A 9316-nucleotide genomic window follows, 5' to 3' on the forward strand; every position below is an offset into this window, starting at 1 on the left:
ACGATCACAGGCGAAAATAGTAACTAAACTTTTTTTTTTTCTTGTTTCTGGGATGAATTTTCCAATAGGAAGAAAATCCCATTAAAATGTTTTCCTGGTTTCGCTTGAATGTAGTGGTCATGTATAACTTTGGTTGGGAGCTCGAGTCCTTTATGCCAGTAGTGCTTTTTCAAACATATCATCTTTGGTACAGTGCATTTTCGGCACAGAGATAGGCATTGAATTTTTGCAACCTGTCCTATGGGTGTATGTTTAACGAGTTTTAATTTTGAATGGAAATTTGTATGGGAAAACAAAATTTTTCACTGAAAAATCACATTTAATGATTCATACTTCTTGGTTGCGCCACTACATTTTATGTAAACAAACTACAAACCTATCTTGTAATAAACACCTTTGCTTAGCCAAAAACGTTGTTTTTTTTATAGAACCCTTTATAGACTGAGTCGATTTGGGGTCATTTTTGAATTTCTCAAACCTTGGGGTCTAAAAAGCTTCGTTTTGGTTTAAAACTCATCCATGATTTTATTGCAGAATTTTTAAGTAACGTTAACATGAGTAAATTTGAACTTTTTGGTTTGTATAAGAAAATTTAATATTTTGTACTAAAAAATCAACTTCACTTTTGTTTCTTCTGGGGAACCGAGCCTGCTAATAGTTTTTGTGCCAATTTATAAACTCTTTATAAATTTTATAAATTTTTCGCTGAACAACTTTGTTGAAGACTGTAACTGTAACTTCAACTTGAATGTCAATTAGTGTCAATTGAATTTATTGTTTTTCAATGCCAAAAGACATACACCTGTTTAACAGCTAATAACTTTTTTGTCCAATAAGATACGAAGTTACGTTCTTCGACAAAGTTGTTTAGCGGAAAATTCCGTTAAAGAATTTACAAATTGCCACAAAAACTATTAGCAGACTCGGTTCCACAGAAGAAACAAAAATGATGATGATTTTTCAGTACAAAGTATTCAATTTTCCCATACAAACCTAAAAATTCAAATTTACTCATGAAAACGTTACTTAAAAATTATGCAAAAAACCATGAATGAGTTTTGAACCAAAACGAAGCTTTTTAGACCCCAGGGTTTGAGAAATTCAAATATGACCAAAAATCGACCTTTTATTTCAAAATACCCAAAATTCAAAAAGTGTTTTCAATATTTATTTTCTTTTCAATGCGTATGAAATCTTGATTCTAGGTTGAGAATTTCCAAAACCTTTATAATTCTCATATGAAAATTTATTACAGTCTAACGTTTTAAATTTTGGTTGAATACAGATGTAATATATATAATAAGGCCGGAACAAATATCAAAATCTTCTTTTGTGACCTCCCCCTTCGACATTTTAGAAAAACCCGAAGGGGGGGGGATTAAAAAAGGTTAAGGTATTTAAGTGAAAAAAATTGTCAAATTCTTCGAAAACTCGAAAATTTGCTAGAGCGGAAGCCAAACTAGAGAAGAAGGAAATTGTATCGACTTTTGTATTCGAGAATTTTCAAATTATCTATCTAGAATAACTCGATTTTTCAATTTCCCGCATGGTAGATTGAAGACAAGTTTGTTGCATACAAGCTTTTTGTCCAATTTGTTCTATTTGGATTATTTTTTATCATATCCTCCCCCCCCCCCCCCCCTCCCTCTTGATGTTTCAACTCCAAGTCACAAAAGAAGGATTTCAAATTTGTTCCGGCTTTATTACTGTTCTTTCTGGTTTGATTTAAAACTCACTTTAAATGTACATATGCATCCTGATTTTAGCTGACCAGCAATGTTTAAGCTTGGCTTAAATTGATCAACCTAAATGTATTGGAAAATTGATCTTTCAAATTTCAATTATTCTCTTATTTTTATTAGATAAGATATTAAATTCCAAATCACTCGTCAATTTGAGTTCAAAATTGTAGTTTTTGTTTAGAAATGTGATAAAGGTTCTGATCTATTATTTTGAGTAATGACATTGAATTCAAATTCAAACTATGATTCTGCATTGAGGTTTTTTTTTAAGTTGCTTTTTTTCAACTCTGATAAGTGTTTCATTTTTAATTCTGATTTATAATTCCAATTCCGAAAGTTATATTTCGAATAATCAATATTTTTTTCTGATGTTTACAATTTGTTCAGTTTAGAACATTGATTCAAGATTTTGATCTGATTTTATTTCAGTTCTGAAATTTTTAAACTTTTTTCAGAATTATTCCCAAGTTTTCAGATCTGATACAAACTCAATCATTTATGATTACATACATTACATTACTCGATCATTTAGGATAAGATTTGTGAATTTTATGTGTGGGGGGTTGGCAACTCTGATTGCTGTACGCGCATTTGTTTTACGCTCCGCAAAATTATCGTTTTTCGTGCGGTTTTATTCGGTTGAATCCGCGGAAAGTATAATCAAGTTGTGCAATTTTTCATAGCCTAATGGAAGTGCTTTGAAATTAATCGAAAAAAGCAACGGAAAGACCTGGAGTGATAACTTTTGGATTTTGCAAATCGCGTTTTACTTGCATTTTTCCGCGTTATTCCAGAGGCTGGTTTGTGTCGTTGTATGCGTTTTATGGTCTCCTTGCGATGAGTGATTTCCAATGCACAGCCTGCTAATCAAGTGTTTTTGTGGGATGGTTGACTCAGCAAATTCGAACCGAATAGACGTGTGTTGCCAATTTTAGTAGAATTAAGCTGTGATTGTGCTATTTATTTTAGAATTAACCAATTTTGATCCGTACTACCAACTTGTTCGTCATTAATTTATTACCGTGCCGTTAAAATATAGTGTGTATTGAGTGGAATGAGCGTAAACAAAGCTGCCCCCGAGGGGGCAGCGGCTACAAACAATAATGATAACCTCAAACCAGTTCATACTCCGGACGACCAAGAGATGGTAGATATCATTAAAAACATGAATGACCAACATAATCAACCTGATCAAGTAAGTCAAAATGAATTAGAAATAGAACCGGTGAGAAAAGTATACCAGAAATTTAATTACTGCGAAACAGATAGTAGACCATACAGAGTTATTGTAGAGAACACAGACCTGAAAAGAAGAAAATATATTAATAGGCTTCAAATTGGGATTGTATTGAATCAATTAGGCTTCGACAAATGTATTGACGACATAAAAAAAACCGGACGTAATAAAGCTACTGTTTATGTTGGAAACATGAAGGATGCCAACAGATTAGCTGACTGTCAGAGTTTACTCTTGAAAGGATACAAATCGTACATCCCCAAAAAGTTTGTTACGGTAACGGGAGTTATTTCCGATATCCCTTTAGAACTGAATCCTAATGAAATTTTTGAAAATGTGATTTGTGATGTCAAAGTGGAATCAGTGTTCAGAATGACAAGGAGATATAACGAGGAAAGGATCCCAACCAACCGAGTAGGTATTGTGTTCAGAAGTAATATGTTGCCAAGGTATGTAAGATTGTTTTCTGTGATAAATCGAGTCGAACCATTCATACCACGTCCTATTATATGTTTTAAGTGTCTTAGGTACAACCATCTATCCAAAAACTGCCAAAGTTCCGTACTTAGATGTAATAACTGCACTGACGAAGCGAATGATGGACACGAGCCATGTCCAAAGATAGCATATTGCTTTCACTGTAAAAAAGAGGGCCACATTACCACGGACAGGACCTGTCCCCAGCGCAAAAAGGAAACGGAAACACTAGCGATTATGGCGAGACGAAATGTGACGTACCAAGAGGCGAGAGAATTATTTAATATTCCAACAATCAATCAATTTGATGCACTTAGAAACGCAGAAGACTTCCCCGCTCTACCTGAAACCTTTGCTCAGGTATTAGCTAGTGGAAATCAAGGGCGATCAACAAACTTTAGAAAAATGAACGAATCTACAATAAATTCAAAAAACAATTTCCAGAAACAAAATAAACAGTTCACAAATAATAGAAATACAAAAACAAAAGAAATGGAAGAAGAAGAAGCAGGGGTAGCTAGTTTATTGGGTATGTCTAAAAGAGATTTTTTGAAAAAAAGGAGGCTTGAAGAAGAAGAGGGAGAACAAATTAGCAAAAGAGTTAACAACAATCATCGCACTTCGGAAGCTGATAGATTTAGACACGAAATTAAAACACAAATTGTAATGAAACAAGACCATGAAACGTTGATTGCAGGTATAATAGGAAAAATTGCTAAGATCCTTCAAAATCATGGTATAGCAGGCGAAGAAATTACAGCCAGCATTGTTGGGGAGCTGAAAAACATTGCTGGAGGCCACAGAGATGGCACATAAATAAATATAACCATGGATAACAATTTTAAAATTCTTCAGACAAACATACAAAGTTTAACAAAAAACAAAAATGAACTTATACATGAAATAAACACAAATAAATTCGAAGCCGTACTACTTACAGAGATCTGGGTAGATCCAAACAATCTCAATTCAAAACGATACAACATCTCTGGATTCCACAATATATTAGCTCCACGTGAAGATGCCTACGGGGGAGTTGGAATATATCTAAATGACCAGATTCATTTTAATAAAATCAAATTGACATCTACAGAAAAATTCGAAACATTAGGAATTAAATTGACCAAGTTAGACTTTGTGTTAGTTGTTGTCTATGTAAATCCTCGTTTAAGCGTCCATGAACTCAAAAGTGCCGTTACAATTTTATTTCAAGAACTAAACAATTATAATAAGGTAGTCATAGGTGGAGATTTCAACAGTCATCATGAGATATGGGGATGTCAAACAACTCAAGGAAAAGGTAGAGCAGTACATGAAGCTATTGTTGATTCAAATTTTGTTTTACTTAACACTGGTGAGAAAACGTATATTCCTGGAATTCTTAATCAAAACTTTAGTGCTATTGATCTCTCATTATGTACAGCTAACTTGTACAGTAACACCAAATGGACAACACAACAAAAATCTTTTGGAGGAAGTGGTCACCTATTTGTTATCATTTCTGTGAATTTGCAATGGAGGAGAAAAGCTAAAACTTACTTTGATAGAAAAATGATAGGAGAACAAATTGCCAAAATACAACATTGGGAATTTGAAGACCTACAAGAACTCTCAGGAAAAGCTAAAAATATAATAAAAAACAATAAAAAGATAAGTGACCATAATGCAAAGTATTATTGGAGCACAGAATTATCTAAACTATATACAGAAAAACAAAATGCACTAAAAAACTATCATACCTCTTGCAACAGCAATAACTTAATACAATGGAAAAAAGCTTCCGCCAAATTCCAAAAGGCTAAACTAGTTCACATTAGAGAGAAACTACAAGAATTGTCATCATCAATAGATCCTCTTAATATGAAACAAAATTGGAAACTTGTTAGGGGATTAAAAGGATCTTCTGTTAAAAATATAAAGGTCAATTGCATCAAAGAACATAGTCAGCTAGCTAACGAGTTTCTACTACTAAATTTTGGAGAAAGTAGAAGAGAAACCATAGCTCCTCCACATGAAAGGACAAGAAACAACATAATAGATACAACTAAATGGAAATCCATTATAAACAAAAAACCCAAAAGATCATCTCCAGGAACAGATCATCTAACATATGACATGCTTCGAATGTTAGATTGGAAAAGTACAGCGAAAATTATTGAAATTCTAAATGAAATCTGGAGAAAGGGTAGCCTACCAGATCACTTGAAAGAGATTAAGATAATACCAATACTCAAACCAGACAAACCACCAGAAGAAGTAACATCTTTCAGACCGATAGCATTACTCTCCACCATAACAAAAACCCTCAACACCGCGGTACTAGAAGATATTAACAAAACTTTATATACATCAAAAATACTACCTGATACTTCCTTCGGGTTTAGAAAAAATATGTCCACAGAGAACTGCGTGGCATATGCCACTAACTTTATCATGGAAAGCAAAAGAAAAGGAATGACAGTAATTGGAGTATTTTTTGATTTTAAAAATGCTTTCAATTCGATAGATGTCAGCCAACTGAGAGATATAATGACGTCATATAATTTTAGTCCTGATTGTATAACATGGATATACAATTTTCTAATTAATAGAAAAACTATTATCCACACTGAAGAAGGACCAGTGGAACATGTAGTTTCAAGTGGATTACCGCAAGGAGATGTTCTTTCCCCTACACTCTTCAATATATATACTTCAAGCCTCCATGAAACAAACCTCGACCCAGATGAAGCTACCCTTCAATTTGCAGACGATTTTTTTAAATTGATCAGATCAAAAAACGAAAACCAAGCTTTTATAAAAATGCAAAGAAGAATAGATTTGTTCGTTAGAAAAGCCTCAGATTTAGGACTCGTCATAAACTGCGCAAAAACGAAAGCTATGATTTTTAAAAACAGTGCGAAAGTTATTAATCTAAAAATAAACGGCGAAACACTAGAAACAGTAAGGAACTATAAGTACCTGGGTATTACCCTAGACCAAACATTAAGATATGGCATACATATAAAAACAATGATTGATAAGATACACGATAGACAGAAAATGCTCAAAGTCATCGGAAGTATCAAAAGTGGAGCAAGCCCTCGTGTTATGATGCTATACTACAAAGCTCTGTATGGAGGTTTCCTCAATTACGGTTCAATATTTTATGGAGGAGCAAGCAAGACTTACATTGAGAAGTTAGAGGTTACAAATAGACAATGTCTTAGAATTGCGACAGGATGTTCAAAGTCGACACCTATAAACACACTGGCAGCAATAGCAGGAGAAGGGCCCTTATACCTCAAACGGATCTATTTAACGAAGAAGAGAATATTGCAACATGTATATAGGAATGACTTGATTGCTCAGCAATTACAAAGTTTAGACCAGCATAATGTAACTCACAAAAAACAAAACACTTATCTGGAACAAGTATATCTTGAAAACATGAATGAATTTCAACAGATATACTTACAACACACTACGAACAACCAAACTCCCAATGTTTTAATCTTGGACCAGATACCACAAACACAAATAAGGAAAAAACAACAGTCAGCGGAAGTGATGAGGAAAGAAGTTATACACATGCTAAACACTCAATACCCAACATACACACAAATATACACGGACGCATCAAAACACGAAAACAAATGCGGAATAGGAATATTCGAAGAAGATGACAGTAAAGAAACTAGTATGCAATTGGATAACGAAGTCTCTATAACCACAGCTGAAATGATTGCTATCAAAACCGCACTGGAAAACGTAAACACAATTATAGCAAACAGGACATTAATTCTTACAGATTCCCAAGCATCATGTAGAATCCTAAATCAGCAATTAGAAACAAACGAATTCGATGAACTTACCTTCCAAATAATAAAACTAGCCGAATCGAAAAAAGCAACCATACAATGGATTCCTGCGCATATACAAATCGTGGGTAATGAAAAAGCAGACACTGCGGCTAAACAAGGGCTGTCGAGCCCATGCATACTAGTGAATAAATCACGGATCAGTGATAAGACACTGAAAGCAAAAAATGAGTGGTTAAATTCAATCAACAGATGGTACCAGGAGTACGTACATACATCACAGAAAGGTTCGAAATTCTACCGCTTTCAAGCAGCTTTTAACCGAAAACCATGGTACTGGAACAGCAAACTGAAAAACACAGAAATTAGAACCATGAATCGAATATTAAGTGGGCATGATTATTCACCCTATTGGCTTGGTATAATGAGAGTTCGTAACTCAATATACTGCGAGCTCTGCGAAGAACCGTTCACAACCGAACACATCATCCTATATTGTATACAGTTTAACCATCTACGGAACTATCACGATTGGGACAAATTTACCAATCTTCTAGAATTATTTCGAGATTTCGATGAAGCACGTATGAAAGAAGTATTATCTTTTTTGGAAAAAACGAAACTAAAAATTTAATATAAATTGGCAACACTTATTCACACGCTGAAAGTCAGTCAAAAAGTCGAAATAGTGGTGTTATAGAGTGACATTCTCTGGCCATCAACATAAAACGAAGAAGAAGAAGAAGAAGTGTTTTTGTGTTCATTCATAACACCGCTAGGAACAACCGAAATTATTGCGCCCAGTGAAGGGTTGAAGAAATGTGTAAATAAAGGAAGGGTTTGTTTCTGCACACCCACTGCATGATAGAAATTATGGGAAAGGTGGAATTTTTTCAAAACTATGGGTCATATTGTAAGTGAAACACAACGGGGCAAAAATGCCAAAAAGATTCGTACGCGTGTGCAGTGAAGCAAAATTTCAATGTATGTGTGAAACCATGGGAGTCTGAAAGTTCATTCAAGAATGAGTGTCGGAACAACTAAAGAGATGTAAGAATGAACATCTATGGGGTTACCGCGTATAGGTCGAAAAGTACTATTTAAGGTTGTAAATTCGGAAACATCGAAAAAAAAAATGTTTGAGCTGGCGTGGGAGAGAATAAAAAAAGAAGACGGAAAACGGGCAACTGATTCAATCTTCACATCAAATCAGCAGAAGCAGAAATCAGGTTGTATTGTTCAGTTTACTTTTAATGATATTGACTTAGGAAACGTTATGGAAAGTACCTACCGTATAGGTAGTTGATTGTGGAAAAATTAGAACCGAATTTTTCTGAACGATAACTTTATTCATCCAATAATTTCATGTTAGTTACTGGTTTATTTTCCATCTTTTGCCAAGTTTTTTGGATTAGCGCTGACCGTTAAAAAATCGATTTGAATTTTGTATATTTTGTTTTTGTTTCAGAATTACGAGTGTTAATTTTGCTATGTTTATGAAAAAAGAAATTTACCTTATTTATATTAAATCGGAAGTTTAGAAAATATTCTTTTTCCCATCATCTGTTTCTTCTTTAAAATAAAATAACGATACAAATAGTAAAGTAATTTGCAAAAATAGTTCTTAATAATCTAGTTTCATAGAAAAGAGCTTGTTGATGAATGACTGTTTTTATAAAAATCCATATAATAACCATAGGGGTAAAATCTCACCTAACTAATTAAATTTACAATCAAACATTTTTTTTTTAAGAATTACCAGCAGAATATCAATCCTTAAAAATTTTATGATAATTGATGTTCGTGTTATGCTCAATTCATGTATATATTTCAAAATTTGCTTTTCAGAACTTCTATTAAAAAAATCCTTCAAGTTACTAATCTTTAGATTTTTAGGTGTTGCTGAATCTGGTGGCTTTATTTATAATAGAAATAATTTTTTGTTGTATTGAAATTTCAGATTCGTATAATTCTTAGTTACTTATTTCAAATTAGGGTACTGGGCACCTTCTTGGTTTATTTTCCGGTGTTGGGATTCAATTTTTAAGTTCGATGTAATT

General features: G+C 33.5%; 1 long non-coding RNA gene across 1 annotated transcript; it reads right to left on the reverse strand.

Moving 5' to 3' along the window:
• Nucleotides 1-6941: 6941 nt before the first annotated feature.
• Nucleotides 6942-7776, reverse strand: LOC129757478 (uncharacterized). Its single transcript, XR_008739716.1, has 3 exons — nt 7664-7776; nt 7533-7605; nt 6942-7470 (listed from the first exon to the last, which is right to left on the reverse strand). It is a non-coding gene; the product is annotated as an uncharacterized LOC129757478 (long non-coding RNA).
• Nucleotides 7777-9316: the final 1540 nt, after the last annotated feature.

This window comes from Uranotaenia lowii, chromosome 3 (assembly GCF_029784155.1).
Source record: "Uranotaenia lowii strain MFRU-FL chromosome 3, ASM2978415v1, whole genome shotgun sequence".
NCBI classification, from domain to species: Eukaryota; Metazoa; Arthropoda; class Insecta; order Diptera; family Culicidae; genus Uranotaenia; species Uranotaenia lowii.